The sequence below is a fragment of the Hoplias malabaricus genome, unplaced genomic scaffold (assembly GCF_029633855.1).
Source record: "Hoplias malabaricus isolate fHopMal1 unplaced genomic scaffold, fHopMal1.hap1 scaffold_155, whole genome shotgun sequence".
In the NCBI taxonomy this organism is placed as follows: Eukaryota; Metazoa; Chordata; class Actinopteri; order Characiformes; family Erythrinidae; genus Hoplias; species Hoplias malabaricus.
This window is the reverse complement of record NW_027101295.1, coordinates 78,179-98,596: the sequence shown is the minus strand read 5'-3', so window position 1 is coordinate 98,596 and position 20,418 is coordinate 78,179. Positions and strand designations below refer to the sequence as shown.

Sequence of the window (20,418 nt, the reverse complement as noted above, 5' to 3'; positions counted from 1 at the left end):
CCAATGCAGTGCGGCACGAGGTTGACCCCAAATATGTCCGCCGATAGAAGAAGAAAAGCAGACACTTTAGCGTCCAAGTGGATAAACTATGCCGTTGCCATTGCAGTGCGAAAGCCGCACGAAGCCGGTTGCGTGGCCGAGCGGTCTAAGGCGCTGGATTAAGGCTCCAGTCTCTTCGGAGGCGTGGGTTCAAATCCCACCGCTGCCAAAGAAGGTTTTGAAGAAACCACCATCCAAGCTGTTGAGCAGCTTATACTCAAATTGGCGCCCTCTGTTGCTCTTTTCAACAGCAGCAACTTGGAAGAGTCGGCTTGACGTTTCTTCAATTCTATCAAGTTCTCCAATATTCAAAGGGCGTAGGATGGCCCAAGCTGGCCGAACCAACGGAGAACACATCAAAAGAATGCCCAACACGCAGGCGGCCGTATAAAGCAAACCATAAAGCCGCGTCGGCCAGTCCGAAGTCTTAGGAATCTAGCGCTTCTTTGTCTGCATCTGCCAATAGATGACTTGACTGAGATTCTCTAGCTCGCGTGTTACGCCCCCTTCTGTTTTGGCTAGGAATAAGAGGGCCGGGGCTTCTCGGAGGTAGTGTGGCCGAGTGGTCGAAGGCGCTGGATTTAGGCTCCAGTCTCTGTGGAGGCGTGGGTTCGAATCCCACCACTGCCAGCGAAGCTTTTGTGAAGATGTTGGCTCGGTCCATCCTTGGAAAAGCGCCATGTTGAAAATGTCTGTGGCAAGAGCTTGCGTGTACGATGTTGGTGTAGTATCAATGAACGGCAGATGTCCTTGTGGTGGGCTTTTGTTAGACTGATTTCCACATCCTCTGTGTTCACTGGGCGTCTGTTTTATTAATTTTTGTAAAAGATCAGTTGCTTAGTAAATGATCTCAAAAGTTATATTGTTCTCACCAATGCAGTGCGGCACGAGGTTGACCCCAAATATGTCCGCCGATAGAAGAAGAAAAGCAGACACTTTAGCGTCCAAGTGGATAAACTATGCCGTTGCCATTGCAGTGCGAAAGCCGCACGAAGCCGGTAGCGTGGCCGAGCGGTCTAAGGCGCTGGATTAAGGCTCCAGTCTCTTCGGAGGCGTGGGTTCAAATCCCACCGCTGCCAAAGAAGGTTTTGAAGAAACCACCATCCAAGCTGTTGAGCAGCTTATACTCAAATTGGCGCCCTCTGTTGCTCTTTTCAACAGCAGCAACTTGGAAGAGTCGGCTTGACGTTTCTTCAATTCCTTCAAGTTCTCCAATATTCAAAGGGCGTAGGATGGCCCAAGCTGGCCGAACCAACGGAGAACACATCAAAAGAATGCCCAACACGCAGGCGGCCGTATAAAGCAAACCATAAAGCCGCGTCGGCCAGTCCGAAGTCTTAGGAATCTAGCGCTTCTTAGTCTGCATCTGCCAATAGATGACTTGACTGAGATTCTCTAGCTCGCGTGTTACGCCCCCTTCTGTTTTGGCTAGGAATAAGAGGGCCGGGGCTTCTCGGCGGTAGTGTGGCCGAGTGGTCGAAGGCGCTGGATTTAGGCTCCAGTCTCTGTGGAGGCGTGGGTTCGAATCCCACCACTGCCAGCGAAGCTTTTGTGAAGATGTTGGCTCGGTCCATCCTTGGAAAAGCGCCATGTTGAAAATGTCTGTGGCAAGACCTTGCGTGTACGATGTTGGTGTAGTATCAATGAACGGCAGATGTCCTTGTGGTGGGCTTTTGTTAGACTGATTTCCACATCCTCTGTGTTCACTGGGCGTCTGTTTTATTAATTTTTGTAAAAGATCAGTTGCTTAGTAAATGATCTCAAAAGTTATATTGTTCTCACCAATGCAGTGCGGCACGAGGTTGACCCCAAATATGTCCGCCGATAGAAGAAGAAAAGCAGACACTTTAGCGTCCAAGTGGATAAACTATGCCATTGCCATTGCAGTGCGAAAGCCGTACGAAGCCGGTAGCGTGGCCGAGCGGTCTAAGGCGCTGGATTAAGGCTCCAGTCTCTTCGGAGGCGTGGGTTCAAATCCCACCGCTGCCAAAGAAGGTTTTGAAGAAACCACCATCCAAGCTGTTGAGCAGCTTATACTCAAATTGGCGCCCTCTGTTGCTCTTTTCAATAGCAGCAACTTGGAAGAGTCGGCTTGACGTTTCTTCAATTCCTTCAAGTTCTCCAATATTCAAAGGGCGTAGGATGGCCCAAGCTGGCCGAACCAACGGAGAACACATCAAAAGAATGCCCAACACGCAGGCGGCCGTATAAAGCAAACCATAAAGCCGCGTCGGCCAGTCCGAAGTCTTAGGAATCTAGCGCTTCTTTGTCTGCATCTGCCAATAGATGACTTGACTGAGATTCTCTAGCTCGCGTGTTACGCCCCCTTCTGTTTTGGCTAGGAATAAGAGGGCCGGGGCTTCTCGGAGGTAGTGTGGCCGAGTGGTCGAAGGCGCTGGATTTAGGCTCCAGTCTCTGTGGAGGCGTGGGTTCGAATCCCACCACTGCCAGCGAAGCTTTTGTGAAGATGTTGGCTCGGTCCATCCTTGGAAAAGCGCCATGTTGAAAATGTCTGTGGCAAGAGCTTGCGTGTACGATGTTGGTGTAGTATCAATGAACGGCAGATGTCCTTGTGGTGGGCTTTTGTTAGACTGATTTCCACATCCTCTGTGTTCACTGGGCGTCTGTTTTATTAATTTTTGTAAAAGATCAGTTGCTTAGTAAATGATCTCAAAAGTTATATTGTTCTCACCAATGCAGTGCGGCACGAGGTTGACCCCAAATATGTCCGCCGATAGAAGAAGAAAAGCAGACACTTTAGCGTCCAAGTGGATAAACTATGCCGTTGCCATTGCAGTGCGAAAGCCACACGAAGCCGGTAGCGTGGCCGAGCGGTCTAAGGCGCTGGATTAAGGCTCCAGTCTCTTCGGAGGCGTGGGTTCAAATCCCACCTCTGCCAAAGAAGGTTTTGAAGAAACCACCATCCAAGCTGTTGAGCAGCTTATACTCAACTTGGCGCCCTCTGTTGCTCTTTTCAACAGCAGCAACTTGGAAGAGTCGGCTTGACGTTTCTTCAATTCTTTCAAGTTCTCCAATATTCAAAGGGCGTAGGATGGCCCAAGCTGGCCGAACCAACGGAGAACACATCAAAAGAATGCCCAACACGCAGGCGGCCGTATAAAGCAAACCATAAAGCCGCGTCGGCCAGTCCGAAGTCTTAGGAATCTAGCGCTTCTTTGTCTGCATCTGCCAATAGATGACTTGACTGAGATTCTCTAGCTCGCGTGTTACGCCCCCTTCTGTTTTGGCTAGGAATAAGAGGGCCGGGGCTTCTCGGAGGTAGTGTGGCCGAGTGGTCGAAGGCGCTGGATTTAGGCTCCAGTCTCTGTGGAGGCGTGGGTTCGAATCCCACCACTGCCAGCGAAGCTTTTGTGAAGATGTTGGCTCGGTCCATCCTTGGAAAAGCGCCATGTTGAAAATGTCTGTGGCAAGAGCTTGCGTGTACGATGTTGGTGTAGTATCAATGAACGGCAGATGTCCTTGTGGTGGGCTTTTGTTAGACTGATTTCCACATCCTCTGTGTTCACTGGGCGTCTGTTTTATTAATTTTTGTAAAAGATCAGTTGCTTAGTAAATGATCTCAAAAGTTATATTGTTCTCACCAATGCAGTGCGGCACGAGGTTGACCCCAAATATGTCCGCCGATAGAAGAAGAAAAGCAGACACTTTAGCGTCCAAGTGGATAAACTATGCCGTTGCCATTGCAGTGCGAAAGCCGCACGAAGCCGGTAGCGTGGCCGAGCGGTCTAAGGCGCTGGATTAAGGCTCCAGTCTCTTCGGAGGCGTGGGTTCAAATCCCACCGCTGCCAAAGAAGGTTTTGAAGAAACCACCATCCAAGCTGTTGAGCAGCTTATACTCAACTTGGCGCCCTCTGTTGCTCTTTTCAACAGCAGCAACTTGGAAGAGTCGGCTTGACGTTTCTTCAATTCCTTCAAGTTCTCCAATATTCAAAGGGCGTAGGATGGCCCAAGCTGGCCGAACCAACGGAGAACACATCAAAAGAATGCCCAACACGCAGGCGGCTGTATAAAGCAAACCATAAAGCCGCGTCGGCCAGTCCGAAGTCTTAGGAATCTAGCGCTTCTTAGTCTGCATCTGCCAATAGATGACTTGACTGAGATTCTCTAGCTCGCGTGTTACGCCCCCTTCTGTTTTGGCTAGGAATAAGAGGGCCGGGGCTTCTCGGCGGTAGTGTGGCCGAGTGGTCGAAGGCGCTGGATTTAGGCTCCAGTCTCTGTGGAGGCGTGGGTTCGAATCCCACCACTGCCAGCGAAGCTTTTGTGAAGATGTTGGCTCGGTCCATCCTTGGAAAAGCGCCATGTTGAAAATGTCTGTGGCAAGAGCTTGCGTGTACGATGTTGGTGTAGTATCAATGAACGGCAGATGTCCTTGTGGTGGGCTTTTGTTAGACTGATTTCCACATCCTCTGTGTTCACTGGGCGTCTGTTTTATTAATTTTTGTAAAAGATCAGTTGCTTAGTAAATGATCTCAAAAGTTATATTGTTCTCACCAATGCAGTGCGGCACGAGGTTGACCCCAAATATGTCCGCCGATAGAAGAAGAAAAGCAGACACTTTAGCGTCCAAGTGGATAAACTATGCCGTTGCCATTGCAGTGCGAAAGCCGCACGAAGCCGGTAGCGTGGCCGAGCGGTCTAAGGCGCTGGATTAAGGCTCCAGTCTCTTCGGAGGCGTGGGTTCAAATCCCACCGCTGCCAAAGAAGGTTTTGAAGAAACCACCATCCAAGCTGTTGAGCAGCTTATACTCAACTTGGCGCCCTCTGTTGCTCTTTTCAACAGCAGCAACTTGGAAGAGTCGGCTTGACGTTTCTTCAATTCCTTCAAGTTCTCCAATATTCAAAGGGCGTAGGATGGCCCAAGCTGGCCGAACCAACGGAGAACACATCAAAAGAATGCCCAACACGCAGGCGGCCGTATAAAGCAAACCATAAAGCCGCGTCGGCCAGTCCGAAGTCTTAGGAATCTAGCGCTTCTTAGTCTGCATCTGCCAATAGATGACTTGACTGAGATTCTCTAGCTCGCGTGTTACGCCCCCTTCTGTTTTGGCTAGGAATAAGAGGGCCGGGGCTTCTCGGCGGTAGTGTGGCCGAGTGGTCGAAGGCGCTGGATTTAGGCTCCAGTCTCTGTGGAGGCGTGGGTTCGAATCCCACCACTGCCAGCGAAGCTTTTGTGAAGATGTTGGCTCGGTCCATCCTTGGAAAAGCGCCATGTTGAAAATGTCTGTGGCAAGAGCTTGCGTGTACCATGTTGGTGTAGTATCAATGAACGGCAGATGTCCTTGTGGTGGGCTTTTGTTAGACTGATTTCCACATCCTCTGTGTTCACTGGGCGTCTGTTTTATTAATTTTTGTAAAAGATCAGTTGCTTAGTAAATGATCTCAAAAGTTATATTGTTCTCACCAATGCAGTGCGGCACGAGGTTGACCCCAAATATGTCCGCCGATAGAAGAAGAAAAGCAGACACTTTAGCGTCCAAGTGGATAAACTATGCCGTTGCCATTGCAGTGCAAAAGCCGTACGAAGCCGGTAGCGTGGCCGAGCGGTCTAAGGCGCTGGATTAAGGCTCCAGTCTCTTCGGAGGCGTGGGTTCAAATCCCACCGCTGCCAAAGAAGGTTTTGAAGAAACCACCATCCAAGCTGTTGAGCAGCTTATACTCAAATTGGCGCCCTCTGTTGCTCTTTTCAACAGCAGCAACTTGGAAGAGTCGGCTTGACGTTTCTTCAATTCCTTCAAGTTCTCCAATATTCAAAGGGCGTAGGATGGCCTAAGCTGGCCGAACCAACGGAGAACACATCAAAAGAATGCCCAACACGCAGGCGGCCGTATAAAGCAAACCATAAAGCCGCGTCGGCCAGTCCGAAGTCTTAGGAATCTAGCGCTTCTTTGTCTGCATCTGCCAATAGATGACTTGACTGAGATTCTCTAGCTCGCGTGTTACGCCCCCTTCTGTTTTGGCTAGGAATAAGAGGGCCGGGGCTTCTCGGAGGTAGTGTGGCCGAGTGGTCGAAGGCGCTGGATTTAGGCTCCAGTCTCTGTGGAGGCGTGGGTTCGAATCCCACCACTGCCAGCGAAGCTTTTGTGAAGATGTTGGCTCGGTCCATCCTTGGAAAAGCGCCATGTTGAAAATGTCTGTGGCAAGAGCTTGCGTGTACGATGTTGGTGTAGTATCAATGAACGGCAGATGTCCTTGTGGTGGGCTTTTGTTAGACTGATTTCCACATCCTCTGTGTTCACTGGGCGTCTGTTTTATTAATTTTTGTAAAAGATCAGTTGCTTAGTAAATGATCTCAAAAGTTATATTGTTCTCACCAATGCAGTGCGGCACGAGGTTGACCCCAAATATGTCCGCCGATAGAAGAAGAAAAGCAGACACTTTAGCGTCCAAGTGGATAAACTATGCCGTTACCATTGCAGTGCGAAAGCCGCACGAAGCCGGTAGCGTGGCCGAGCGGTCTAAGGCGCTGGATTAAGGCTCCAGTCTCTTCGGAGGCGTGGGTTCAAATCCCACCGCTGCCAAAGAAGGTTTTGAAGAAACCACCATCCAAGCTGTTGAGCAGCTTATACTCAACTTGGCGCCCTCTGTTGCTCTTTTCAACAGCAGCAACTTGGAAGAGTCGGCTTGACGTTTCTTCAATTCCTTCAAGTTCTCCAATATTCAAAGGGCGTAGGATGGCCCAAGCTGGCCGAACCAACGGAGAACACATCAAAAGAATGCCCAACACGCAGGCGGCCGTATAAAGCAAACCATAAAGCCGCGTCGGCCAGTCCGAAGTCTTAGGAATCTAGCGCTTCTTAGTCTGCATCTGCCAATAGATGACTTGACTGAGATTCTCTAGCTCGCGTGTTACGCCCCCTTCTGTTTTGGCTAGGAATAAGAGGGCCGGGGCTTCTCGGCGGTAGTGTGGCCGAGTGGTCGAAGGCGCTGGATTTAGGCTCCAGTCTCTGTGGAGGCGTGGGTTCGAATCCCACCACTGCCAGCGAAGCTTTTGTGAAGATGTTGGCTCGGTCCATCCTTGGAAAAGCGCCATGTTGAAAATGTCTGTGGCAAGACCTTGCGTGTACGATGTTGGTGTAGTATCAATGAACGGCAGATGTCCTTGTGGTGGGCTTTTGTTAGACTGATTTCCACATCCTCTGTGTTCACTGGGCGTCTGTTTTATTAATTTTTGTAAAAGATCAGTTGCTTAGTAAATGATCTCAAAAGTTATATTGTTCTCACCAATGCAGTGCGGCACGAGGTTGACCCCAAATATGTCCGCCGATAGAAGAAGAAAAGCAGACGCTTTAGCGTCCAAGTGGATAAACTATGCCGTTGCCATTGCAGTGCGAAAGCCACACGAAGCCGGTAGCGTGGCCGAGCGGTCTAAGGCGCTGGATTAAGGCTCCAGTCTCTTCGGAGGCGTGGGTTCAAATCCCACCGCTGCCACAGAAGGTTTTGAAGAAACCACCATCCAAGCTGTTGAGCAGCTTATACTCAACTTGGCACCCTCTGTTGCTCTTTTCAACAGCAGCAACTTGGAAGAGTCGGCTTGACGTTTCTTCAATTCCTTCAAGTTCTCCAATATTCAAAGGGCGTAGGATGGCCCAAGCTGGCCGAACCAACGGAGAACACATCAAAAGAATGCCCAACACGCAGGCGGCCGTATAAAGCAAACCATAAAGCCGCGTCGGCCAGTCCGAAGTCTTAGGAATCTAGCGCTTCTTTGTCTGCATCTGCCAATAGATGACTTGACTGAGATTCTCTAGCTCGCGTGTTACGCCCCCTTCTGTTTTGGCTAGGAATAAGAGGGCCGGGGCTTCTCGGAGGTAGTGTGGCCGAGTGGTCGAAGGCGCTGGATTTAGGCTCCAGTCTCTGTGGAGGCGTGGGTTCGAATCCCACCACTGCCAGCGAAGCTTTTGTGAAGATGTTGGCTCGGTCCATCCTTGGAAAAGCGCCATGTTGAAAATGTCTGTGGCAAGAGCTTGCGTGTACGATGTTGGTGTAGTATCAATGAACGGCAGATGTCCTTGTGGTGGGCTTTTGTTAGACTGATTTCCACATCCTCTGTGTTCACTGGGCGTCTGTTTTATTAATTTTTGTAAAAGATCAGTTGCTTAGTAAATGATCTCAAAAGTTATATTGTTCTCACCAATGCAGTGCGGCACGAGGTTGACCCCAAATATGTCCGCCGATAGAAGAAGAAAAGCAGACACTTTAGCGTCCAAGTGGATAAACTATGCCGTTGCCATTGCAGTGCGAAAGCCGCACGAAGCCGGTAGCGTGGCCGAGCGGTCTAAGGCGCTGGATTAAGGCTCCAGTCTCTTCGGAGGCGTGGGTTCAAATCCCACCGCTGCCAAAGAAGGTTTTGAAGAAACCACCATCCAAGCTGTTGAGCAGCTTATACTCAAATTGGCGCCCTCTGTTGCTCTTTTCAACAGCAGCAACTTGGAAGAGTCGGCTTGACGTTTCTTCAATTCCTTCAAGTTCTCCAATATTCAAAGGGCGTAGGATGGCCCAAGCTGGCCGAACCAACGGAGAACACATCATAAGAATGCCCAACACGCAGGCGGCCGTATAAAGCAAACCATAAAGCCGCGTCGGCCAGTCCGAAGTCTTAGGAATCTAGCGCTTCTTAGTCTGCATCTGCCAATAGATGACTTGACTGAGATTCTCTAGCTCGCGTGTTACGCCCCCTTCTGTTTTGGCTAGGAATAAGAGGGCCGGGGCTTCTCGGAGGTAGTGTGGCCGAGTGGTCGAAGGCGCTGGATTTAGGCTCCAGTCTCTGTGGAGGCGTGGGTTCGAATCCCACCACTGCCAGCGAAGCTTTTGTGAAGATGTTGGCTCGGTCCATCCTTGGAAAAGCGCCATGTTGAAAATGTCTGTGGCAAGAGCTTGCGTGTACGATGTTGGTGTAGTATCAATGAACGGCAGATGTCCTTGTGGTGGGCTTTTGTTAGACTGATTTCCACATCCTCTGTGTTCACTGGGCGTCTGTTTTATTAATTTTTGTAAAAGATCAGTTGCTTAGTAAATGATCTCAAAAGTTATATTGTTCTCACCAATGCAGTGCGGCACGAGGTTGACCCCAAATATGTCCGCCGATAGAAGAAGAAAAGCAGACACTTTAGCGTCCAAGTGGATAAACTATGCCGTTGCCATTGCAGTGCGAAAGCCGCACGAAGCCGGTAGCGTGGCCGAGCGGTCTAAGGCGCTGGATTAAGGCTCCAGTCTCTTCGGAGGCGTGGGTTCAAATCCCACCGCTGCCAAAGAAGGTTTTGAAGAAACCACCATCCAAGCTGTTGAGCAGCTTATACTCAACTTGGCGCCCTCTGTTGCTCTTTTCAACAGCAGCAACTTGGAAGAGTCGGCTTGACGTTTCTTCAATTCCTTCAAGTTCTCCAATATTCAAAGGGCGTAGGATGGCCCAAGCTGGCCGAACCAACGGAGAACACATCAAAAGAATGCCCAACACGCAGGCGGCCGTATAAAGCAAACCATAAAGCCGCGTCGGCCAGTCCGAAGTCTTAGGAATCTAGCGCTTCTTAGTCTGCATCTGCCAATAGATGACTTGACTGAGATTCTCTAGCTCGCGTGTTACGCCCCCTTCTGTTTTGGCTAGGAATAAGAGGGCCGGGGCTTCTCGGCGGTAGTGTGGCCGAGTGGTCGAAGGCGCTGGATTTAGGCTCCAGTCTCTGTGGAGGCGTGGGTTCGAATCCCACCACTGCCAGCGAAGCTTTTGTGAAGATGTTGGCTCGGTCCATCCTTGGAAAAGCGCCATGTTGAAAATGTCTGTGGCAAGAGCTTGCGTGTACGATGTTGGTGTAGTATCAATGAACGGCAGATGTCCTTGTGGTGGGCTTTTGTTAGACTGATTTCCACATCCTCTGTGTTCACTGGGCGTCTGTTTTATTAATTTTTGTAAAAGATCAGTTGCTTAGTAAATGATCTCAAAAGTTATATTGTTCTCACCAATGCAGTGCGGCACGAGGTTGACCCCAAATATGTCCGCCGATAGAAGAAGAAAAGCAGACACTTTAGCGTCCAAGTGGATAAACTATGCCGTTGCCATTGCAGTGCGAAAGCCGTACGAAGCCGGTAGCGTGGCCGAGCGGTCTAAGGCGCTGGATTAAGGCTCCAGTCTCTTCGGAGGCGTGGGTTCAAATCCCACCGCTGCCAAAGAAGGTTTTGAAGAAACCACCATCCAAGCTGTTGAGCAGCTTATACTCAAATTGGCGCCCTCTGTTGCTCTTTTCAACAGCAGCAACTTGGAAGAGTCGGCTTGACGTTTCTTCAATTCCTTCAAGTTCTCCAATATTCAAAGGGCGTAGGATGGCCTAAGCTGGCCGAACCAACGGAGAACACATCAAAAGAATGCCCAACACGCAGGCGGCCGTATAAAGCAAACCATAAAGCCGCGTCGGCCAGTCCGAAGTCTTAGGAATCTAGCGCTTCTTTGTCTGCATCTGCCAATAGATGACTTGACTGAGATTCTCTAGCTCGCGTGTTACGCCCCCTTCTGTTTTGGCTAGGAATAAGAGGGCCGGGGCTTCTCGGAGGTAGTGTGGCCGAGTGGTCGAAGGCGCTGGATTTAGGCTCCAGTCTCTGTGGAGGCGTGGGTTCGAATCCCACCACTGCCAGCGAAGCTTTTGTGAAGATGTTGGCTCGGTCCATCCTTGGAAAAGCGCCATGTTGAAAATGTCTGTGGCAAGAGCTTGCGTGTACGATGTTGGTGTAGTATCAATGAACGGCAGATGTCCTTGTGGTGGGCTTTTGTTAGACTGATTTCCACATCCTCTGTGTTCACTGGGCGTCTGTTTTATTAATTTTTGTAAAAGATCAGTTGCTTAGTAAATGATCTCAAAAGTTATATTGTTCTCACCAATGCAGTGCGGCACGAGGTTGACCCCAAATATGTCCGCCGATAGAAGAAGAAAAGCAGACACTTTAGCGTCCAAGTGGATAAACTATGCCGTTGCCATTGCAGTGCGAAAGCCACACGAAGCCGGTAGCGTGGCCGAGCGGTCTAAGGCGCTGGATTAAGGCTCCAGTCTCTTCGGAGGCGTGGGTTCAAATCCCACCGCTGCCACAGAAGGTTTTGAAGAAACCACCATCCAAGCTGTTGAGCAGCTTATACTCAACTTGGCGCCCTCTGTTGCTCTTTTCAACAGCAGCAACTTGGAAGAGTCGGCTTGACGTTTCTTCAATTCCTTCAAGTTCTCCAATATTCAAAGGGCGTAGGATGGCCCAAGCTGGCCGAACCAACGGAGAACACATCAAAAGAATGCCCAACACGCAGGCGGCCGTATAAAGCAAACCATAAAGCCGCTTCGGCCAGTCCGAAGTCTTAGGAATCTAGCGCTTCTTTGTCTGCATCTGCCAATAGATGACTTGACTGAGATTCTCTAGCTCGCGTGTTACGCCCCCTTCTGTTTTGGCTAGGAATAAGAGGGCCGGGGCTTCTCGGAGGTAGTGTGGCCGAGTGGTCGAAGGCGCTGGATTTAGGCTCCAGTCTCTGTGGAGGCGTGGGTTCGAATCCCACCACTGCCAGCGAAGCTTTTGTGAAGATGTTGGCTCGGTCCATCCTTGGAAAAGCGCCATGTTGAAAATGTCTGTGGCAAGAGCTTGCGTGTACGATGTTGGTGTAGTATCAATGAACGGCAGATGTCCTTGTGGTGGGCTTTTGTTAGACTGATTTCCACATCCTCTGTGTTCACTGGGCGTCTGTTTTATTAATTTTTGTAAAAGATCAGTTGCTTAGTAAATGATCTCAAAAGTTATATTGTTCTCACCAATGCAGTGCGGCACGAGGTTGACCCCAAATATGTCCGCCGATAGAAGAAGAAAAGCAGACACTTTAGCGTCCAAGTGGATAAACTATGCCGTTGCCATTGCAGTGCGAAAGCCGCACGAAGCCGGTAGCGTGGCCGAGCGGTCTAAGGCGCTGGATTAAGGCTCCAGTCTCTTCGGAGGCGTGGGTTCAAATCCCACCGCTGCCAAAGAAGGTTTTGAAGAAACCACCATCCAAGCTGTTGAGCAGCTTATACTCAAATTGGCGCCCTCTGTTGCTCTTTTCAACAGCAGCAACTTGGAAGAGTCGGCTTGACGTTTCTTCAATTCCTTCAAGTTCTCCAATATTCAAAGGGCGTAGGATGGCCCAAGCTGGCCGAACCAACGGAGAACACATCAAAAGAAAGCCCAACACGCAGGCGGCCGTATAAAGCAAACCATAAAGCCGCGTCGGCCAGTCCGAAGTCTTAGGAATCTAGCGCTTCTTAGTCTGCATCTGCCAATAGATGACTTGACTGAGATTCTCTAGCTCGCGTGTTACGCCCCCTTCTGTTTTGGCTAGGAATAAGAGGGCCGGGGCTTCTCGGCGGTAGTGTGGCCGAGTGGTCGAAGGCGCTGGATTTAGGCTCCAGTCTCTGTGGAGGCGTGGGTTCGAATCCCACCACTGCCAGCGAAGCTTTTGTGAAGATGTTGGCTCGGTCCATCCTTGGAAAAGCGCCATGTTGAAAATGTCTGTGGCAAGAGCTTGCGTGTACGATGTTGGTGTAGTATCAATGAACGGCAGATGTCCTTGTGGTGGGCTTTTGTTAGACTGATTTCCACATCCTCTGTGTTCACTGGGCGTCTGTTTTATTAATTTTTGTAAAAGATCAGTTGCTTAGTAAATGATCTCAAAAGTTATATTGTTCTCACCAATGCAGTGCGGCACGAGGTTGACCCCAAATATGTCCGCCGATAGAAGAAGAAAAGCAGACACTTTAGCGTCCAAGTGGATAAACTATGCCGTTGCCATTGCAGTGCGAAAGCCACACGAAGCCGGTAGCGTGGCCGAGCGCTCTAAGGCGCTGGATTAAGGCTCCAGTCTCTTCGGAGGCGTGGATTCAAATCCCACCGCTGCCAAAGAAGGTTTTGAAGAAACCACCATCCAAGCTGTTAAGCAGCTTATACTCAACTTGGCGCCCTCTGTTGCTCTTTTCAACAGCAGCAACTTGGAAGAGTCGGCTTGACGTTTCTTCAATTCCTTCAAGTTCTCCAATATTCAAAGGGCGTAGGATGGCCCAAGCTGGCCGAACCAACGGAGAACACATCAAAAGAATGCCCAACACGCAGGCGGCCGTATAAAGCAAACCATAAAGCCGCGTCGGCCAGTCCGAAGTCTTAGGAATCTAGCGCTTCTTTGTCTGCATCTGCCAATAGATGACTTGACTGAGATTCTCTAGCTCGCGTGTTACGCCCCCTTCTGTTTTGGCTAGGAATAAGAGGGCCGGGGCTTCTCGGAGGTAGTGTGGCCGAGTGGTCGAAGGCGCTGGATTTAGGCTCCAGTCTCTGTGGAGGCGTGGGTTCGAATCCCACCACTGCCAGCGAAGCTTTTGTGAAGATGTTGGCTCGGTCCATCCTTGGAAAAGCGCCATGTTGAAAATGTCTGTGGCAAGAGCTTGCGTGTACGATGTTGGTGTAGTATCAATGAACGGCAGATGTCCTTGTGGTGGGCTTTTGTTAGACTGATTTCCAGATCCTCTGTGTTCACTGGGCGTCTGTTTTATTAATTTTTGTAAAAGATCAGTTGCTTAGTAAATGATCTCAAAAGTTATATTGTTCTCACCAATGCAGTGCGGCACGAGGTTGACCCCAAATATGTCCGCCGATAGAAGAAGAAAAGCAGACACTTTAGCGTCCAAGTGGATAAACTATGCCGTTACCATTGCAGTGCGAAAGCCGCACGAAGCCGGTAGCGTGGCCGAGCGGTCTAAGGCGCTGGATTAAGGCTCCAGTCTCTTCGGAGGCGTGGGTTCAAATCCCACCGCTGCCAAAGAAGGTTTTGAAGAAACCACCATCCAAGCTGTTGAGCAGCTTATACTCAACTTGGCGCCCTCTGTTGCTCTTTTCAACAGCAGCAACTTGGAAGAGTCGGCTTGACGTTTCTTCAATTCCTTCAAGTTCTCCAATATTCAAAGGGCGTAGGATGGCCCAAGCTGGCCGAACCAACGGAGAACACATCAAAAGAATGCCCAACACGCAGGCGGCCGTATAAAGCAAACCATAAAGCCGCGTCGGCCAGTCCGAAGTCTTAGGAATCTAGCGCTTCTTAGTCTGCATCTGCCAATAGATGACTTGACTGAGATTCTCTAGCTCGCGTGTTACGCCCCCTTCTGTTTTGGCTAGGAATAAGAGGGCCGGGGCTTCTCGGCGGTAGTGTGGCCGAGTGGTCGAAGGCGCTGGATTTAGGCTCCAGTCTCTGTGGAGGCGTGGGTTCGAATCCCACCACTGCCAGCGAAGCTTTTGTGAAGATGTTGGCTCGGTCCATCCTTGGAAAAGCGCCATGTTGAAAATGTCTGTGGCAAGACCTTGCGTGTATGATGTTGGTGTAGTATCAATGAACGGCAGATGTCCTTGTGGTGGGCTTTTGTTAGACTGATTTCCACATCCTCTGTGTTCACTGGGCGTCTGTTTTATTAATTTTTGTAAAAGATCAGTTGCTTAGTAAATGATCTCAAAAGTTATATTGTTCTCACCAATGCAGTGCGGCACGAGGTTGACCCCAAATATGTCCGCCGATAGAAGAAGAAAAGCAGACACTTTAGCGTCCAAGTGGATAAACTATGCCGTTGCCATTGCAGTGCGAAAGCCACACGAAGCCGGTAGCGTGGCCGAGCGGTCTAAGGCGCTGGATTAAGGCTCCAGTCTCTTCGGAGGCGTGGGTTCAAATCCCACCGCTGCCAAAGAAGGTTTTGAAGAAACCACCATCCAAGCTGTTGAGCAGCTTATACTCAACTTGGCACCCTCTGTTGCTCTTTTCAACAGCAGCAACTTGGAAGAGTCGGCTTGACGTTTCTTCAATTCCTTCAAGTTCTCCAATATTCAAAGGGCGTAGGATGGCCCAAGCTGGCCGAACCAACGGAGAACACATCAAAAGAATGCCCAACACGCAGGCGGCCGTATAAAGCAAACCATAAAGCCGCGTCGGCCAGTCCGAAGTCTTAGGAATCTAGCGCTTCTTTGTCTGCATCTGCCAATAGATGACTTGACTGAGATTCTCTAGCTCGCGTGTTACGCCCCCTTCTGTTTTGGCTAGGAATAAGAGGGCCGGGGCTTCTCGGAGGTAGTGTGGCCGAGTGGTCGAAGGCGCTGGATTTAGGCTCCAGTCTCTGTGGAGGCGTGGGTTCGAATCCCACCACTGCCAGCGAAGCTTTTGTGAAGATGTTGGCTCGGTCCATCCTTGGAAAAGCGCCATGTTGAAAATGTCTGTGGCAAGAGCTTGCGTGTACGATGTTGGTGTAGTATCAATGAACGGCAGATGTCCTTGTGGTGGGCTTTTGTTAGACTGATTTCCACATCCTCTGTGTTCACTGGGCGTCTGTTTTATTAATTTTTGTAAAAGATCAGTTGCTTAGTAAATGATCTCAAAAGTTATATTGTTCTCACCAATGCAGTGCGGCACGAGGTTGACCCCAAATATGTCCGCCGATAGAAGAAGAAAAGCAGACACTTTAGCGTCCAAGTGGATAAACTATGCCATTGCCATTGCAGTGCGAAAGCCGCACGAAGCCGGTAGCGTGGCCGAGCGGTCTAAGGCGCTGGATTAAGGCTCCAGTCTCTTCGGAGGCGTGGGTTCAAATCCCACCGCTGCCAAAGAAGGTTTTGAAGAAACCACCATCCAAGCTGTTGAGCAGCTTATACTCAAATTGGCGCCCTCTGTTGCTCTTTTCAACAGCAGCAACTTGGAAGAGTCGGCTTGACGTTTCTTCAATTCCTTCAAGTTCTCCAATATTCAAAGGGCGTAGGATGGCCCAAGCTGGCCGAACCAACGGAGAACACATCAAAAGAATGCCCAACACGCAGGCGGCCGTATAAAGCAAACCATAAAGCCGCGTCGGCCAGTCCGAAGTCTTAGGAATCTAGCGCTTCTTAGTCTGCATCTGCCAATAGATGACTTGACTGAGATTCTCTAGCTCGCGTGTTACGCCCCCTTCTGTTTTGGCTAGGAATAAGAGGGCCGGGGCTTCTAGGAGGTACTGTGGCCGAGTGGTCGAAGGCGCTGGATTTAGGCTCCAGTCTCTGTGGAGGCGTGGGTTCGAATCCCACCACTGCCAGCGAAGCTTTTGTGAAGATGTTGGCTCGGTCCATCCTTGGAAAAGCGCCATGTTGAAAATGTCTGTGGCAAGACCTTGCGTGTACGATGTTGGTGTAGTATCAATGAACGGCAGATGTCCTTGTGGTGGGCTTTTGTTAGACTGATTTCCACATCCTCTGTGTTCACTGGGCGTCTGTTTTATTAATTTTTGTAAAAGATCAGTTGCTTAGTAAATGATCTCAAAAGTTATATTGTTCTCACCAATGCAGTGCGGCACGAGGTTGACCCCAAATATGTCCGCCGATAGAAGAAGAAAAGCAGACACTTTAGCGTCCAAGTGGATAAACTATGCCGTTGCCATTGCAGTGCGAAAGCCGCACGAAGCCGGTAGCGTGGCCGAGCGGTCTAAGGCGCTGGATTAAGGCTCCAGTCTCTTCGGAGGCGTGGGTTCAAATCCCACCGCTGCCAAAGAAGGTTTTGAAGAAACCACCATCCAAGCTGTTGAGCAGCTTATACTCAACTTGGCGCCCTCTGTTGCTCTTTTCAACAGCAGCAACTTGGAAGAGTCGGCTTGACGTTTCTTCAATTCCTTCAAGTTCTCCAATATTCAAAGGGCGTAGGATGGCCCAAGCTGGCCGAACCAACGGAGAACACATCAAAAGAATGCCCAACACGCAGGCGGCCGTATAAAGCAAACCATAAAGCCGCGTCGGCCAGTCCGAAGTCTTAGGAATCTAGCGCTTCTTTGTCTGCATCTGCCAATAGATGACTTGACTGAGATTCTCTAGCTCGCGTGTTACGCCCCCTTCTGTTTTGGCTAGGAATAAGAGGGCCGGGGCTTCTCGGAGGTAGTGTGGCCGAGTGGTCGAAGGCGCTGGATTTAGGCTCCAGTCTCTGTGGAGGCGTGGGTTCGAATCCCACCACTGCCAGCGAAGCTTTTGTGAAGATGTTGGCTCGGTCCATCCTTGGAAAAGCGCCATGTTGAAAATGTCTGTGGCAAGACCTTGCGTGTACGATGTTGGTGTAGTATCAATGAACGGCAGATGTCCTTGTGGTGGGCTTTTGTTAGACTGATTTCCACATCCTCTGTGTTCACTGGGCGTCTGTTTTATTAATTTTTGTAAAAGATCAGTTGCTTAGTAAATGATCTCAAAAGTTATATTGTTCTCACCAATGCAGTGCGGCACGAGGTTGACCCCAAATATGTCCGCCGATAGAAGAAGAAAAGCAGACACTTTAGCGTCCAAGTGGATAAACTATGCCGTTGCCATTGCAGTGCGAAAGCCGCACGAAGCCGGTAGCGTGGCCGAGCGGTCTAAGGCGCTGGATTAAGGCTCCAGTCTCTTCGGAGGCGTGGGTTCAAATCCCACCGCTGCCAAAGAAGGTTTTGAAGAAACCACCATCCAAGCTGTTGAGCAGCTTATACTCAAATTGGCGCCCTCTGTTGCTCTTTTCAACAGCAGCAACTTGGAAGAGTCGGCTTGACGTTTCTTCAATTCCTTCAAGTTCTCCAATATTCAAAGGGCGTAGGATGGCCCAAGCTGGCCGAACCAACGGAGAACACATCAAAAGAATGCCCAACACGCAGGCGGCCGTATAAAGCAAACCATAAAGCCGCGTCGGCCAGTCCGAAGTCTTAGGAATCTAGCGCTTCTTAGTCTGCATCTGCCAATAGATGACTTGACTGAGATTCTCTAGCTCGCGTGTTACGCCCCCTTCTGTTTTGGCTAGGAATAAGAGGGCCGGGGCTTCTCGGAGGTAGTGTGGCCGAGTGGTCGAAGGCGCTGGATTTAGGCTCCAGTCTCTGTGGAGGCGTGGGTTCGAATCCCATCACTGCCAGCGAAGCTTTTGTGAAGATGTTGGCTCGGTCCATCCTTGGAAAAGCGCCATGTTGAAAATGTCTGTGGCAAGACCTTGCGTGTACGATGTTGGTGTAGTATCAATGAACGGCAGATGTCCTTGTGGTGGGCTTTTGTTAGACTGATTTCCACATCCTCTGTGTTCACTGGGCGTCTGTTTTATTAATTTTTGTAAAAGATCAGTTGCTTAGTAAATGATCTCAAAAGTTATATTGTTCTCACCAATGCAGTGCGGCACGAGGTTGACCCCAAATATGTCCGCCGATAGAAGAAGAAAAGCAGACACTTTAGCGTCCAAGTGGATAAACTATGCCGTTGCCATTGCAGTGCGAAAGCCGCACGAAGCCGGTAGCGTGGCCGAGCGGTCTAAGGCGCTGGATTAAGGCTCCAGTCTCTTCGGAGGCGTGGGTTCAAATCCCACCGCTGCCAAAGAAGGTTTTGAAGAAGCCACCATCCAAGCTGTTGAGCAGCTTATACTCAACTTGGCGCCCTCTGTTGCTCTTTTCAACAGCAGCAACTTGGAAGAGTCGGCTTGACGTTTCTTCAATTCCTTCAAGTTCTCCAATATTCAAAGGGCGTAGGATGGCCCAAGCTGGCCGAACCAACGGAGAACACATCAAAAGAATGCCCAACACGCAGGCGGCCGTATAAAGCAAACCATAAAGCCGCGTCGGCCAGTCCGAAGTCTTAGGAATCTAGCGCTTCTTTGTCTGCATCTGCCAATAGATGACTTGACTGAGATTCTCTAGCTCGCGTGTTACGCCCCCTTCTGTTTTGGCTAGGAATAAGAGGGCCGGGGCTTCTAGGAGGTACTGTGGCCGAGTGGTCGAAGGCGCTGGATTTAGGCTCCAGTCTCTGTGGAGGCGTGGGTTCGAATCCCACCACTGCCAGCGAAGCTTTTGTGAAGATGTTGGCTCGGTCCATCCTTGGAAAAGCGCCATGTTGAAAATGTCTGTGGCAAGACCTTGCGTGTACGATGTTGGTGTAGTATCAATGAACGGCAGATGTCCTTGTGGTGGGCTTTTGTTAGACTGATTTCCACATCCTCTGTGTTCACTGGGCGTCTGTTTTATTAATTTTTGTAAAAGATCAGTTGCTTAGTAAATGATCTCAAAAGTTATATTGTTCTCACCAATGCAGTGCGGCACGAGGTTGACCCCAAATATGTCCGCCGATAGAAGAAGAAAAGCAGACACTTTAGCGTCCAAGTGGATAAACTATGCCGTTGCCATTGCAGTGCGAAAGCCGCACGAAGCCGGTAGCGTGGCCGAGCGGTCTAAGGCGCTGGATTAAGGCTCCAGTCTCTTCGGAGGCGTGGGTTCAAATCCCACCGCTGCCAAAGAAGGTTTTGAAGAAACCACCATCCAAGCTGTTGAGCAGCTTATACTCAAATTGGCGCCCTCTGTTGCTCTTTTCAACAGCAGCAACTTGGAAGAGTCGGCTTGACGTTTCTTCAATTCCTTCAAGTTCTCCAATATTCAAAGGGCGTAGGATGGCCCAAGCTGGCCGAACCAACGGAGAACACATCAAAAGAATGCCCAACACGCAGGCGGCCGTATAAAGCAAACCATAAAGCCGCGTCGGCCAGTCCGAAGTCTTAGGAATCTAGCGCTTCTTAGTCTGCATCTGCCAATAGATGACTTGACTGAGATTCTCTAGCTCGCGTGTTACGCCCCCTTCTGCTTTGGCTAGGAATAAGAGGGCCGGGGCTTCTCGGAGGTAGTGTGGCCGAGTGGTCGAAGGCGCTGGATTTAGGCTCCAGTCTCTGTGGAGGCGTGGGTTCGAATCCCATCACTGCCAGCGAAGCTTTTGTGAAGATGTTGGCTCGGTCCATCCTTGGAAAAGCGCCATGTTGAAAATGTCTGTGGCAAGACCTTGCGTGTACGATGTTGGTGTAGTATCAATGAACGGCAGATGTCCTTGTGGTGGGCTTTTGTTAGACTGATTTCCACATCCTCTGTGTTCACTGGGCGTCTGTTTTATTAATTTTTGTAAAAGATCAGTTGCTTAGTAAATGATCTCAAAAGTTATATTGTTCTCACCAATGCAGTGCGGCACGAGGTTGACCCCAAATATGTCCGCCGATAGAAGAAGAAAAGCAGACACTTTAGCGTCCAAGTGGATAAACTATGCCGTTGCCATTGCAGTGCGAAAGCCACACGAAGCCGGTAGCGTGGCCGAGCGGTCTAAGGCGCTGGATTAAGGCTCCAGTCTCTTCGGAGGCGTGGGTTCAAATCCCACCTCTGCCAAAGAAGGTTTTGAAGAAACCACCATCCAAGCTGTTGAGCAGCTTATACTCAACTTGGCGCCCTCTGTTGCTCTTTTCAACAGCAGCAACTTGGAAGAGTCGGCTTGACGTTTCTTCAATTCTTTCAAGTTCTCCAATATTCAAAGGGCGTAGGATGGCCCAAGCTGGCCGAACCAACGGAGAACACATCA

At 50.0% G+C, this 20,418-nt stretch overlaps 37 non-coding genes across 37 annotated transcripts; all 37 read left to right on the top strand.

The window, feature by feature from the left end:
* Positions 1 to 587: 587 nt before the first annotated feature.
* trnal-uag (transfer RNA leucine (anticodon UAG)) lies at positions 588 to 669 on the top strand. The gene has a single exon. It is a non-coding gene; the product is annotated as a tRNA-Leu (tRNA).
* A 367-nt stretch (positions 670 to 1,036) lies between these two features.
* On the top strand, positions 1,037 to 1,118 carry trnal-aag (transfer RNA leucine (anticodon AAG)). Its single transcript has one exon. It is a non-coding gene; the product is annotated as a tRNA-Leu (tRNA).
* A 379-nt stretch (positions 1,119 to 1,497) lies between these two features.
* On the top strand, positions 1,498 to 1,579 carry trnal-uag (transfer RNA leucine (anticodon UAG)). The gene has a single exon. It is a non-coding gene; the product is annotated as a tRNA-Leu (tRNA).
* Positions 1,580 to 1,946: 367 nt separating this feature from the next.
* On the top strand, positions 1,947 to 2,028 carry trnal-aag (transfer RNA leucine (anticodon AAG)). Its single transcript has one exon. It is a non-coding gene; the product is annotated as a tRNA-Leu (tRNA).
* Positions 2,029 to 2,407: 379 nt separating this feature from the next.
* trnal-uag (transfer RNA leucine (anticodon UAG)) lies at positions 2,408 to 2,489 on the top strand. The gene has a single exon. It is a non-coding gene; the product is annotated as a tRNA-Leu (tRNA).
* Positions 2,490 to 3,317: 828 nt separating this feature from the next.
* On the top strand, positions 3,318 to 3,399 carry trnal-uag (transfer RNA leucine (anticodon UAG)). The gene has a single exon. It is a non-coding gene; the product is annotated as a tRNA-Leu (tRNA).
* Positions 3,400 to 3,766: 367 nt separating this feature from the next.
* Positions 3,767 to 3,848, top strand: trnal-aag (transfer RNA leucine (anticodon AAG)). Its single transcript has one exon. It is a non-coding gene; the product is annotated as a tRNA-Leu (tRNA).
* Positions 3,849 to 4,227: 379 nt separating this feature from the next.
* trnal-uag (transfer RNA leucine (anticodon UAG)) lies at positions 4,228 to 4,309 on the top strand. The gene has a single exon. It is a non-coding gene; the product is annotated as a tRNA-Leu (tRNA).
* Positions 4,310 to 4,676: 367 nt separating this feature from the next.
* trnal-aag (transfer RNA leucine (anticodon AAG)) lies at positions 4,677 to 4,758 on the top strand. The gene has a single exon. It is a non-coding gene; the product is annotated as a tRNA-Leu (tRNA).
* A 379-nt stretch (positions 4,759 to 5,137) lies between these two features.
* Positions 5,138 to 5,219, top strand: trnal-uag (transfer RNA leucine (anticodon UAG)). The gene has a single exon. It is a non-coding gene; the product is annotated as a tRNA-Leu (tRNA).
* A 367-nt stretch (positions 5,220 to 5,586) lies between these two features.
* On the top strand, positions 5,587 to 5,668 carry trnal-aag (transfer RNA leucine (anticodon AAG)). Its single transcript has one exon. It is a non-coding gene; the product is annotated as a tRNA-Leu (tRNA).
* Positions 5,669 to 6,047: 379 nt separating this feature from the next.
* On the top strand, positions 6,048 to 6,129 carry trnal-uag (transfer RNA leucine (anticodon UAG)). The gene has a single exon. It is a non-coding gene; the product is annotated as a tRNA-Leu (tRNA).
* A 367-nt stretch (positions 6,130 to 6,496) lies between these two features.
* trnal-aag (transfer RNA leucine (anticodon AAG)) lies at positions 6,497 to 6,578 on the top strand. The gene has a single exon. It is a non-coding gene; the product is annotated as a tRNA-Leu (tRNA).
* Positions 6,579 to 6,957: 379 nt separating this feature from the next.
* Positions 6,958 to 7,039, top strand: trnal-uag (transfer RNA leucine (anticodon UAG)). The gene has a single exon. It is a non-coding gene; the product is annotated as a tRNA-Leu (tRNA).
* A 367-nt stretch (positions 7,040 to 7,406) lies between these two features.
* trnal-aag (transfer RNA leucine (anticodon AAG)) lies at positions 7,407 to 7,488 on the top strand. The gene has a single exon. It is a non-coding gene; the product is annotated as a tRNA-Leu (tRNA).
* A 379-nt stretch (positions 7,489 to 7,867) lies between these two features.
* Positions 7,868 to 7,949, top strand: trnal-uag (transfer RNA leucine (anticodon UAG)). The gene has a single exon. It is a non-coding gene; the product is annotated as a tRNA-Leu (tRNA).
* Positions 7,950 to 8,316: 367 nt separating this feature from the next.
* Positions 8,317 to 8,398, top strand: trnal-aag (transfer RNA leucine (anticodon AAG)). The gene has a single exon. It is a non-coding gene; the product is annotated as a tRNA-Leu (tRNA).
* Positions 8,399 to 8,777: 379 nt separating this feature from the next.
* Positions 8,778 to 8,859, top strand: trnal-uag (transfer RNA leucine (anticodon UAG)). Its single transcript has one exon. It is a non-coding gene; the product is annotated as a tRNA-Leu (tRNA).
* Positions 8,860 to 9,226: 367 nt separating this feature from the next.
* Positions 9,227 to 9,308, top strand: trnal-aag (transfer RNA leucine (anticodon AAG)). The gene has a single exon. It is a non-coding gene; the product is annotated as a tRNA-Leu (tRNA).
* A 379-nt stretch (positions 9,309 to 9,687) lies between these two features.
* trnal-uag (transfer RNA leucine (anticodon UAG)) lies at positions 9,688 to 9,769 on the top strand. The gene has a single exon. It is a non-coding gene; the product is annotated as a tRNA-Leu (tRNA).
* Positions 9,770 to 10,136: 367 nt separating this feature from the next.
* trnal-aag (transfer RNA leucine (anticodon AAG)) lies at positions 10,137 to 10,218 on the top strand. The gene has a single exon. It is a non-coding gene; the product is annotated as a tRNA-Leu (tRNA).
* A 379-nt stretch (positions 10,219 to 10,597) lies between these two features.
* trnal-uag (transfer RNA leucine (anticodon UAG)) lies at positions 10,598 to 10,679 on the top strand. The gene has a single exon. It is a non-coding gene; the product is annotated as a tRNA-Leu (tRNA).
* Positions 10,680 to 11,046: 367 nt separating this feature from the next.
* On the top strand, positions 11,047 to 11,128 carry trnal-aag (transfer RNA leucine (anticodon AAG)). The gene has a single exon. It is a non-coding gene; the product is annotated as a tRNA-Leu (tRNA).
* A 379-nt stretch (positions 11,129 to 11,507) lies between these two features.
* trnal-uag (transfer RNA leucine (anticodon UAG)) lies at positions 11,508 to 11,589 on the top strand. The gene has a single exon. It is a non-coding gene; the product is annotated as a tRNA-Leu (tRNA).
* Positions 11,590 to 11,956: 367 nt separating this feature from the next.
* trnal-aag (transfer RNA leucine (anticodon AAG)) lies at positions 11,957 to 12,038 on the top strand. The gene has a single exon. It is a non-coding gene; the product is annotated as a tRNA-Leu (tRNA).
* A 379-nt stretch (positions 12,039 to 12,417) lies between these two features.
* On the top strand, positions 12,418 to 12,499 carry trnal-uag (transfer RNA leucine (anticodon UAG)). Its single transcript has one exon. It is a non-coding gene; the product is annotated as a tRNA-Leu (tRNA).
* Positions 12,500 to 13,327: 828 nt separating this feature from the next.
* On the top strand, positions 13,328 to 13,409 carry trnal-uag (transfer RNA leucine (anticodon UAG)). Its single transcript has one exon. It is a non-coding gene; the product is annotated as a tRNA-Leu (tRNA).
* A 367-nt stretch (positions 13,410 to 13,776) lies between these two features.
* Positions 13,777 to 13,858, top strand: trnal-aag (transfer RNA leucine (anticodon AAG)). Its single transcript has one exon. It is a non-coding gene; the product is annotated as a tRNA-Leu (tRNA).
* Positions 13,859 to 14,237: 379 nt separating this feature from the next.
* Positions 14,238 to 14,319, top strand: trnal-uag (transfer RNA leucine (anticodon UAG)). The gene has a single exon. It is a non-coding gene; the product is annotated as a tRNA-Leu (tRNA).
* A 367-nt stretch (positions 14,320 to 14,686) lies between these two features.
* On the top strand, positions 14,687 to 14,768 carry trnal-aag (transfer RNA leucine (anticodon AAG)). The gene has a single exon. It is a non-coding gene; the product is annotated as a tRNA-Leu (tRNA).
* Positions 14,769 to 15,147: 379 nt separating this feature from the next.
* trnal-uag (transfer RNA leucine (anticodon UAG)) lies at positions 15,148 to 15,229 on the top strand. The gene has a single exon. It is a non-coding gene; the product is annotated as a tRNA-Leu (tRNA).
* A 367-nt stretch (positions 15,230 to 15,596) lies between these two features.
* Positions 15,597 to 15,678, top strand: trnal-aag (transfer RNA leucine (anticodon AAG)). Its single transcript has one exon. It is a non-coding gene; the product is annotated as a tRNA-Leu (tRNA).
* Positions 15,679 to 16,506: 828 nt separating this feature from the next.
* trnal-aag (transfer RNA leucine (anticodon AAG)) lies at positions 16,507 to 16,588 on the top strand. The gene has a single exon. It is a non-coding gene; the product is annotated as a tRNA-Leu (tRNA).
* Positions 16,589 to 16,967: 379 nt separating this feature from the next.
* Positions 16,968 to 17,049, top strand: trnal-uag (transfer RNA leucine (anticodon UAG)). The gene has a single exon. It is a non-coding gene; the product is annotated as a tRNA-Leu (tRNA).
* A 367-nt stretch (positions 17,050 to 17,416) lies between these two features.
* Positions 17,417 to 17,498, top strand: trnal-aag (transfer RNA leucine (anticodon AAG)). The gene has a single exon. It is a non-coding gene; the product is annotated as a tRNA-Leu (tRNA).
* Positions 17,499 to 18,326: 828 nt separating this feature from the next.
* On the top strand, positions 18,327 to 18,408 carry trnal-aag (transfer RNA leucine (anticodon AAG)). Its single transcript has one exon. It is a non-coding gene; the product is annotated as a tRNA-Leu (tRNA).
* An 828-nt stretch (positions 18,409 to 19,236) lies between these two features.
* trnal-aag (transfer RNA leucine (anticodon AAG)) lies at positions 19,237 to 19,318 on the top strand. The gene has a single exon. It is a non-coding gene; the product is annotated as a tRNA-Leu (tRNA).
* The last annotated feature ends 1,100 nt before the right edge of the window (positions 19,319 to 20,418 follow it).